Genomic DNA, 9,737 nt, shown 5'->3' with positions numbered 1-9,737 from the left:
AATTAACTTGGGATAGTCTAATTAGGATTATGACTTAGGAATTAACATGCTCTAGTTCCTAGTCTGACGTTCCAATTGGGCAGATGCATCAGGGAGTTAACGCTTAAACTAGTGAGTTGCACACTAAGGGATTGGGTGCAGCGGTAGGGTTAATCTTTCGTGTAACTCTTATGTCTCATCATGTCTGTTAATGCACATTTCATCAATAGAATAGAAGTAGGGGATTCTAACGAAAAGGCCTAATCGCTTTTATAATCATATATTTTCCAAAGTCAAATTTCTCTTCTTTTCAAATCAAACACACAATTTTCAAACAAATGCCCATTTGGTTACGTTAACTCTCACTCATTTTCCATGTTAAAATCCAATCCTCATTGAGACAAATCTTATTTTATAACTTTGATACATACTAGTCCACTTGATAGCTTTCTCATCAGTTTCCCCCTGGTTTGAGCTCATATAGACATAATGTCTCACACAATGTCATGACATCTTGCTTCACATGTTGCTTATTAAAAAGACGTCAATCGGTTGTAAAAATAGTTGGGTCATCCTTTTTTTAACATGGGTGTTTATGCAGATAAAATGGACTTCTTGCAAAAGGTACATGTTATTGTGGTTGTTGATCTTCGTCCTCGGTCCACTATCAACCAGACAAAGAGGGATCGGGATTAATATCAAATTCCTCTCTTGGAGAAAGATTAACACAAGCTGGCTTGACTGTCTTATGGTGGTGCTTCAGGGTCAACCACCTATCTTCTCAAGTTCCCTCTTATCCTACCTACTCGGATTCTTCGCACTCCCGAGGAAGCTATTGTTGTTATGTCTAAGGAGAATCTTATCTACCTTCATAATCTTCTTGAGGAAGAGAAAATATAACTTTTTCCGAGGCTACCTTTTACATCTACCATACAACTTCTTTATTCTCTCTTTTTGCTATTGGTTATGGTGATGTCCCAGATATTGGTAATACTTCCAAGGATAAGGATGCCTAGAAGGGAAAATGTGAGGCCATGGAGCCAAAATGGTCCAAGCTTCAGGAAGAGATGTTTTCCCTTCGGGAAAATGTCAATCGTGTTAAGGCTTTTCAAAAGGAGGCGACGATTCATGGCCCCCCTTCTTCTTTAACTTCCAGACTTTTTGAACTTGAGTTTCCCTATAGGTTGAAAAGAAGCATAAATTGAACACAATCGTTCCTTTTACATGTGGTTGGTTACCTCTGTTAAGTTACTGCTTGGATGGTAGTTGGTAATCATTCCTTTTGAGCTTATTACCTTATGTTAAGCTATCACTCGGCTAGTAGTTAGGTAATATCTCATTTTACCTGTCGTTGGTTACCTTTGTTAAGTTACCACTTGATTGGTAGTTCGTAATCATTCCTTTTGAGCTTATTACCTTGTGTTAAGCTATCACTCGGATGATAGTTAGGTAATATCTCCTTTTACCTTTGGTTGGTTACCTTTGTTAAGTTACCACTTGGCTGGTAGATGGTAATCATTCCTTTTGAGCTTATTACCTTTGTTAAGTTATTATTTGGCTGATAGTTAGGTAATATCTCCTTTTACCTTTGGTTGGTTACCTTTGTTAAGTTACCACTTAACTGGTAGTTGGTAATAATTCCTTTTGAGCTTATTACCTTTGTTAAGCTATCATTCGGTTGATGGCTAGGTAATATTCCTCCCTTGTGGAGTTGGGTTTTCCCCTTTTGATGATTTTATTTCCCCGGTGGAGCCTTGCCTTGTTAAGTCTTCCCCGTTGGGTCTTTGTTTGTTTTTCCTCCAACTATACATTGGTTTTCTTTCCAATATAATAGTTATTCTCGAATCGAGTCGTTTCCCCTGTGGAACTTTGGTTGTCCCCAACTGAATATCCCTTTGAAATCTGTCACTCCCCCGCGGAACTTCAGTCTTTTCCTTCCTCCAACATTTCTTTGTCTCTCATGGTGCTATATTCCCCCCACGGAGATTCTTGTTTGCATTCATATCATATGATAAGCATTTTTGCGGTATCTTAGGGACAAAAATTGGGTCTTTGATATTTAGATCTCTTCAATCTTGTCGAGACAAATATTTCAACCTTCATATCTCCAAATCAAAGAAACTTAAATAGGGGCATCTGTCATACCCTAATTTTTAACCATAAGATCTCGCATACCATTAGTATCCTTGCACACAAACAAGGTCACCTCTTGATCCCCCTCCCTCTGATCTTTAGGTTTTTCTTTTGTAGGGATCATCAAGCACCTCTTTGTTAATGTTTTACCTTTGTGTTTATATGTTCATTTCTTGACCACTAATCAAATAGCAAAATATGTTTTCTTTAAGTTTATTGTGCAAGGTAGGGCTTATCATCAAGAGCTTCAACCATGATTCCTCAGCTAGGTTTTCTTTGATTCCTCAGCAAGGCGTGGCCAACCACTGATTCTCAAGGGACCTATCTTTTAATGCATGGTCTCAAAGGCTTTAAAGAACCTCTCAGTCTCATTTTGAGCAAGAGTACATCAAAGTTTTGTTGCTTACTTCTCAAGGAAAGTCAAAGGTTCATGTGTTTATTTACATGCCTTCTTTAATAAGTAACTTCAAACTTTGAGCAAATTAATCAAGAAACATTTAAGTACACCTTATTTTGAGTTCATATGGTCATCCATGTACCTTGAAATGCAAGAAAAGTCCAAGTACATAAGCTTGTTCCAAGTGGTTTGACCAAAAAGTCAATAGTTGAAGTCAAAGTTCCAAGGATCACAACTCCTTCAATTGTTAACATTTTTGATTTCTTCTTTTTGCCTATGACTCTTCTCAACGTCCGCTACAACTTCTATTTACATGACAAGAGCCAATTATGCTTGGAGGATCATCAAATGTTTGGAGACATTATAGGTCATTTGTGGACTTAGTGAAATTTGACCTACTTTCAAGCGACTTTTTCTCAAATTTCAAGGATTGTAAATTCTTCAATTTTCAACATTCGAGTTTGATTTGTTTTTCACAATGTCATTTGTGACGCCTTCTACAAGTTTGATTCAATGATCAAGGTCAAATTATGCTTGGAAGTCCATGGAATTCCATTGAGACATTACATGCCACTTTTAGCCATTGGACACTTGAATTTTTCCAAGTTACATAACCAGTTTTTCATGCCAACTCTTCTGAGTAGGATGCCCCATTGGGTTGAACATGGTAACTTGGAACTGAAGAAATTACCATTGCCCGAAATTTGAACTTCACTAATATCAATTCCAAGCCAAATTAGCATGTGTTTTGGACCTAAACATGTTTAACCAAGTCTCCAGAAGTTAATTGACCTCTGAAACACATTATTTGGCTGAGTTTTGATGAGTTGCAAGTCAAAATTTTCTCACATTCGGATCAAATTCGTTTTGCACGAATTCAACATAATTTGACACGTATTTGGATCAAAACACATTCCCTATAAATATAGGAAGCTATTACATTCATTTATAATCTTTTGAGAGCCATGAAATCCCTACTGTAACTTGAAATTTTCCAAAAAAACTCAACTATCGTGTTTTGAATTCCAGCTTATTTCAACCCAATTTCTTGATTTCATTACCATCTTCAGTATCCTCTGAAGCTTTTGCAACAATTCCCAAGCTTTGAGACCTTCTGAAGTTCTCTAACTAGATCGAGCTTCATCATCTTCTGATCACCATTTGGACAACGTAGTTATGAGCATCATTTGAACTCAAACAAGTTACCACAATGTAGTCATTCACTCTCTGATGCTTTCCCCTAACTTATCTGGTGTTGATTGATCGTGTTTATCATTTATTTTTATTTTTTGTGGCTTGCTTGCTTTTGAAACTTCTCTGAAATTCCCCTTGCTCAATTTAGATAAATGAATTTGGAGCACAAGGTTGAATTCAGGATGAGAAGAGGATCACAATGGTGGTGGTCTCGTGTTCTGAATTTACCAAACAATAAAACTCCGGTGAGAGTCCACCGGAGAAGATGACCAGAGTGTTCCAGATCGTTTGAGTTTGTCCAGACACGTTGGACAAATGAAATATTTTCATTGATTCATTTTGAATTGGCCAGACACGTTGGACAAATGAAATGTTTTCATTGATTCATTTTGAATTGGATCCCGTGTGTTGGTTATATTGCACTCTATCGTGTGTCCTAACTTGAGAAGTATTTGATCTTCCACATCAATTAATAAGGCATGATCCAACGCTTCGTGTTTTTCTGATTTTTAATTATTTTTTCTTTTAAAATTCATAGTAATTTCATTTTTCATCCAAAATAATTTCTAAAATTCTCTTTTATTTTTCTTCATCTTATTTTTATTTTTTCATATTTCATTTCACTGATTTTCTATTTTTTATGAATTTTCTCTTTTCTCCTTTGTTTTAATTGGTTTAAAAATACTTTTCTGTATTTTTAAATTCTTAAAATTTTATTACATGCTTCTTATTTTATTTTCAACCTTACATAATTTTCTTGGCCATTTATTTGGTGTTTTGAAGGACTTCATGGATTTTTCATTTTATTTCTATTTTAAAATTCATTTAAAAAATGTGAAGTCAAGCTTCTCTATGATGAATGTATTTTGATGAAGAGAAAGCTCCAAATAACAAGAAGGCAAAGATGTTACTCGATGATAAAGTATTTTGATTCAAGAAGTTAAGCTATTACATTTCAAGAAGGTATAATGAGAATATTTACCTTCACTAAAGTCTTAGATGCTCAAGTATTCAAACATTCATTGCATAACCTTTCCTTGTGTATGGAAAATGACTTATGCTTAAATTCCTCATTTTCAAACTGGGTAAATCGATTTACCTCTTAAGGAAATCGATTTACCACTGAAGCCTACACATTTTCCAAAAGCAAAGAATACATTGTTCAACTAGGTAAATTAATTTACCACTTAGGGAAATCGATTTACCACTGAAGCATTACATTTCTAGAAGCGAATTGTTAATTTTTTCAACTAGGTAAATCAATTTACCTCTTAGGGAAACCGATTTACCACTGAAATTTTTTGAAATTATTTTTAATATTGCAACAGGGAAACCGATTTACCTCTTAGGGAAATAGATTTACCACTGTAAGTTTTTGAAAAAATTTAAACATTGCCACAGGGAAATTGTTTTCCCCACTATGTAAATCGATTTACCACTGTGCATTTTTGAAAATTTGGTAGCTTTTCTAACACCTCTTCTTGCACCACTTCATGGAATCATTTAATTTCAACTTGACAATTGTTCATGATCTTTTTCAGAATATTATCTTGTTTCATTATAGGTGTTATGCACATATAAATACATGATCGTTCAAATTCAAACTTCACCTCTTCCAATCAAACTCTTAGAATTTTCAGAAATCACATTTCTTGTTATCAACTTTCATTCAAGATATTTTCTGCATATTTTCACATCATTCAAACCAGAAAATACTTGAGCAATCTAACATCTTTGTGTTTGTGAATTATTGTCATTGGAAGAGAAGATTAAGTACATTGATATATCACTTAGCGTGATCATTATACTACAAACTTTACATTCAAACACCATTATTGTAATCCATATCTTATTTTTCAGATTTGTTGAAAATAAGATTGATTGTTTTGTAAACACCTTGCTGTCCAGAATTGTTGGAAGCAAGAGAGTTGAGTTTGATAGGATTGTTCTCATATTAACTTGGTGAATCACAAGAAGTTGTTCTTGGTGATTGTGTCTGTTTTATACAAGTCATAATAGATAGTAAAATCTCTTTTGTGTTGAAAGAGGACTGGAGTATTCTCGATCTATAATGGGGACCAGGATATCTCTCTATGTTCTTTATCTTTTCAACATCTACCATATTCATCACATAGTAATCTCCAAGGAAAGATTATTAAAACAAGACAAAACCGGAAAAATTGTCATAGTACCTAATTCACCCCCTCCCCCCTCTTAGATACACACTCAACTTATATTTGGCATTAGAACATGTTATTGGTAACTTGCTCCTTAGATCCAGAAGATAGCTTCCGCAAATGCAAACCCGGTTTTCAAATATGGTGGTAGTAGCAACAAACCCCTCTATTTTATGGAGAATATTTTGACATTTGGAAAATCCGCATGAAAGCATATTTAGAAGCACAAGGAGATGGTATTAGGGAAACTGTTGAAAATGGTCCACATAATCCAACTAGTGTGGTCAATGGTGTTGGCACTGTGTCGCAACCTGAAAAATGGAATGCGAAAAAAAACAACCGGCGAAGAAAGACAGGAGAGTCGCCACCGTGCGTTATTTATCTCAAATGAGGGAAAGGAAAGGCTCGAAGTAAACCTGGAAAAAGGAAAGGACAAGACAGGGTCTCGCAACCAAATCTTGGGTTCGGGAGTCGATTATGCGAGGGGAAGGTATTAGCACCCCTACGCATCCGTAGTACTCTACGGGATCCACTTTTGTAGTTCTTGTCTAAAGGGTGTGGGTTTATCTAATGTGTTATTTACTAAAAAAAAGGGTCAAAAGAAAATGACTCGCACGGATGTCGCATCCACTGCATACGTATCTCATATGAATATGAGAATCAGAGTCTTCGTAGCTCGGGTACCTAGGGGTTAAGGGTAATTGTGCTCGGTAAGACATCGCGTCTTATGCCTACGTATCTCATCTGGAATAAGAATCAGAGCAAGCCGTAGTTCGGCTAACTACGGGGTTATGGATTTGGTTTTGGACGAACGATATTACTACACAATCTACCAGATGCTCGACCTTTGGAGACTTACTCGCCTGTAGTAGAAGGAGTTAACGTGTTGCTTTGGGTTTTAGGGATGCTCAAGGGCAAAAGGGAAATCCTAGACGAAGGAACCTGCATAAAGTAAACACAAAAACATTGCCTCCTATCGAGGTCTTCTATCTAGGAAAGCAGTAAAATGCGGGAAAAATGTAAAAGTACCACACGGGTGAAGATCCGAGGTAACAACAATTAAAGGAACGATAAACCCTGAGATCCTTCCAAGCTAACATCATCAAAGAAAGTGGGTCAGTACAGGTAATCGGAATGAAACCTCCAGGTGGTATCCCACAAATAAAGTGGAAAACCACGCAAGTTATCCCTGCAAAAGTCATGTGAGCCCTCACAAAAAAAAACTCAACAAACAGGTTAGAGACAAAAAAATAGGGTAATCAAGGGTTGCCCCCAAATCAAAATGTAACCACATGAATCATGCCATTAAAATTCACAAAAAAGATATGCATCAAAAGGGTATCAAATTCACCCATAATACCTCAAACATTCAGAGTATTCAAATTCAAAGCTCAAAGGTAATGGGAATAAGGGCAAACCTGATTGGAGAGATCAGTTGAAATCAAATGGCACGGCTGGACTTGCAAACCAATGTTAGGGTTTGCTTGAGCTGAAAGTGTGTGAGTCAGAATGAACCTTTCAGAGTTGCCTGGAGGTTGCTGCAGCTTAATTCTCACTCTCTCTGTCTAGGTTTCTCTTCAGGTTTTGTCCAGGGTTTTGTTCCAAGGAAACCTCAGAGTGTTTTGCTTCTCTTCGTTTTTCTGTCTGTTCTCCCTCTTTTATAACCTGATTTTCATGGCTTTGTGGGCTCAAATGAGAGAGGTCCAAGTCCAAGATTTTTCTTTTATTTATTATTTATTTATTTATTTATTTATTATTTATTTATTTATTTAAAATTGTTTTTTTTTGTTTTTTTTTGTTTTTTGTTTTTTGTTTTCATTTTTTTTTGTTTTTTGTTTTTTTTTCCGTTTTTTTTTTCAAAACACGTGGGCTTCGCCTAGCGAGCATGACAGCTCATGAACAAACCCTTGCTCCTTCAAGATTAACGTTTTGACTGACGAATAGACCTCTGTTGAAAGTAACTTAAGTTTTTCCCTTGTGTTGACTGATCATCTAAATAGAACCCACAAAGTGTCCTGGATGATATTCAAGCTTCTTGGAGCTAATCCCGATTGACATGATGAAATGCAATGTATCTAATGTTAAATGACCTAAAAATGAATGCGTGAATAAGGAGGGCAAATTTTGGGGTGTTACAGCTGCCCCTATTCAGTCATCAGCTAACCCGAGCAGGATGAAAGCGAACAACTTATCAGACAAACAGGGTGAGCTGTGATTGAATACCAAAGACAGACCGAAAATTTGCGCTCCGAGAACACCACAAAAATGCTGAAATACACTATGCTGTTTATTTCTCTTCCGATCCTGTGGCTGAATCTGAATCAGTCTTCTGACTTAACCTGGAGTTTCGATCCTCTGGCCGAATCTATACTCAACTTAATCCTCTGGTTGGATATTAATTTTGATCCTCGGGCTGGATACGATTTTGATCCTCTGGCTGGATACGGTTTTCGGTCTTCGGGCAACTTCACTGGGGATCGATTCTCTGGCTGAATCTATTTTCTTTGATTCTCTGGCTGAATCTACTTCGATCTTATGGCTAGATCTCCTTTGTTTCGATTCTCTGGCTGAATCTATTTTCTTTGATTCTCTGGATGAATCTACTTCGATCTTCTGGCTAGATCTGAATTGTTTCGATTCTCTGGCTGAATCTATTTACGGTCTTCGGGCTAGACTTGACTTCGATCTTCTGGCTAGATCTTCTTCGATCTTCTGGCTAGATCTCCTTCGATCTTCTGGCTAGATCTCCTTTGTTTCGATTCTCTGGCTGAATCTATTTTCTTTGATTCTCTGGCTGAATCTACTTCGATCTTCTGGCTAGATCTGAATTGTTTCGATTCTCTGGCTGAATCTATTTCCGGTCTTCGGGCTAGACCTGACTTCGATCTGGATTGATTTGATTATAAATTCCCATCATCAGGATCTCGCATCTGAGGCATGCACTGGCTGACTCTCTTTCGAAATCTGCGCCCAATCTTCATGTTAGATATGCAGCTTCGAGAATATCCCACTTTTAGGCTTCGTACATATTCTTCAGGCTAGAACATGTTATAACGACTCTTCGATTAGACTTTGTTTTTTAAATGCGATCCGCGAGCTGGATCCTCTTGTAGGTTGATTTTCTGTTGAGCTGTCAATCTATTCCTCCAGCTGGCTTGTTGGGGAAATAACGCTCGTAGTCGATTCTCTGGTTGAATCTTCAAAACGAACCTTAGGCTGACTCTTGGGGAAAACGATTCTCAGGCTGAATATTCAAAAATGACCCTTAGGCTGGATCACTGGAACAACGATTCTCAGGCTGAATCTTCAAAAATGACCCTCAGGCTGGATCACTGGAAAACGATTCTCAGGCCGAATCTTCAAAAATGACCCTCAGGCTGGATCACTGGAATAACGATTCTCAGGCTGAATCTTCAAAAATGACCCTCAGGCTGGATCGCTGGAAGATGATTCTCAGGCTGAATCTTCAAAAATGACCCTCAGGCTGGATCACTCACACTTGATCCTCTGGCTGGATCTCATGACTCTGGTTGTAAAGTAATTCTTCAGTCTGCTTTGAAGGACCTGTTTATCAGCTTATGTGTATGTTTGATATGCATGAAAATGCAAATGCAAATGTTATGCATGGTGCAAAAGAAAAAAAGAAATCTGCTTGGGGAAGCAACTCTGGTAGGGAGCGAATCGCTGTATCAATCCTTGAATGCTCTGTGGGGAACGATCCGTCTGCCGGGACCGGGGAGCCACCGAAAATAAATCGGCCTTTTTTGAAAAGTTGACCTTGCTGGGGAAGTATCAACTATGGGAACCTTGTTTGGCGAGGCTCTGTGAGGAGAGTCTGTGAGGAAAGCACTTCCTGG

Source organism: Lathyrus oleraceus, chromosome 6, assembly GCF_024323335.1.
Source record: "Lathyrus oleraceus cultivar Zhongwan6 chromosome 6, CAAS_Psat_ZW6_1.0, whole genome shotgun sequence".
NCBI classification, from domain to species: domain Eukaryota; kingdom Viridiplantae; phylum Streptophyta; class Magnoliopsida; order Fabales; family Fabaceae; genus Lathyrus; species Lathyrus oleraceus.
Note: the sequence above shows the minus strand (reverse complement) of the source record.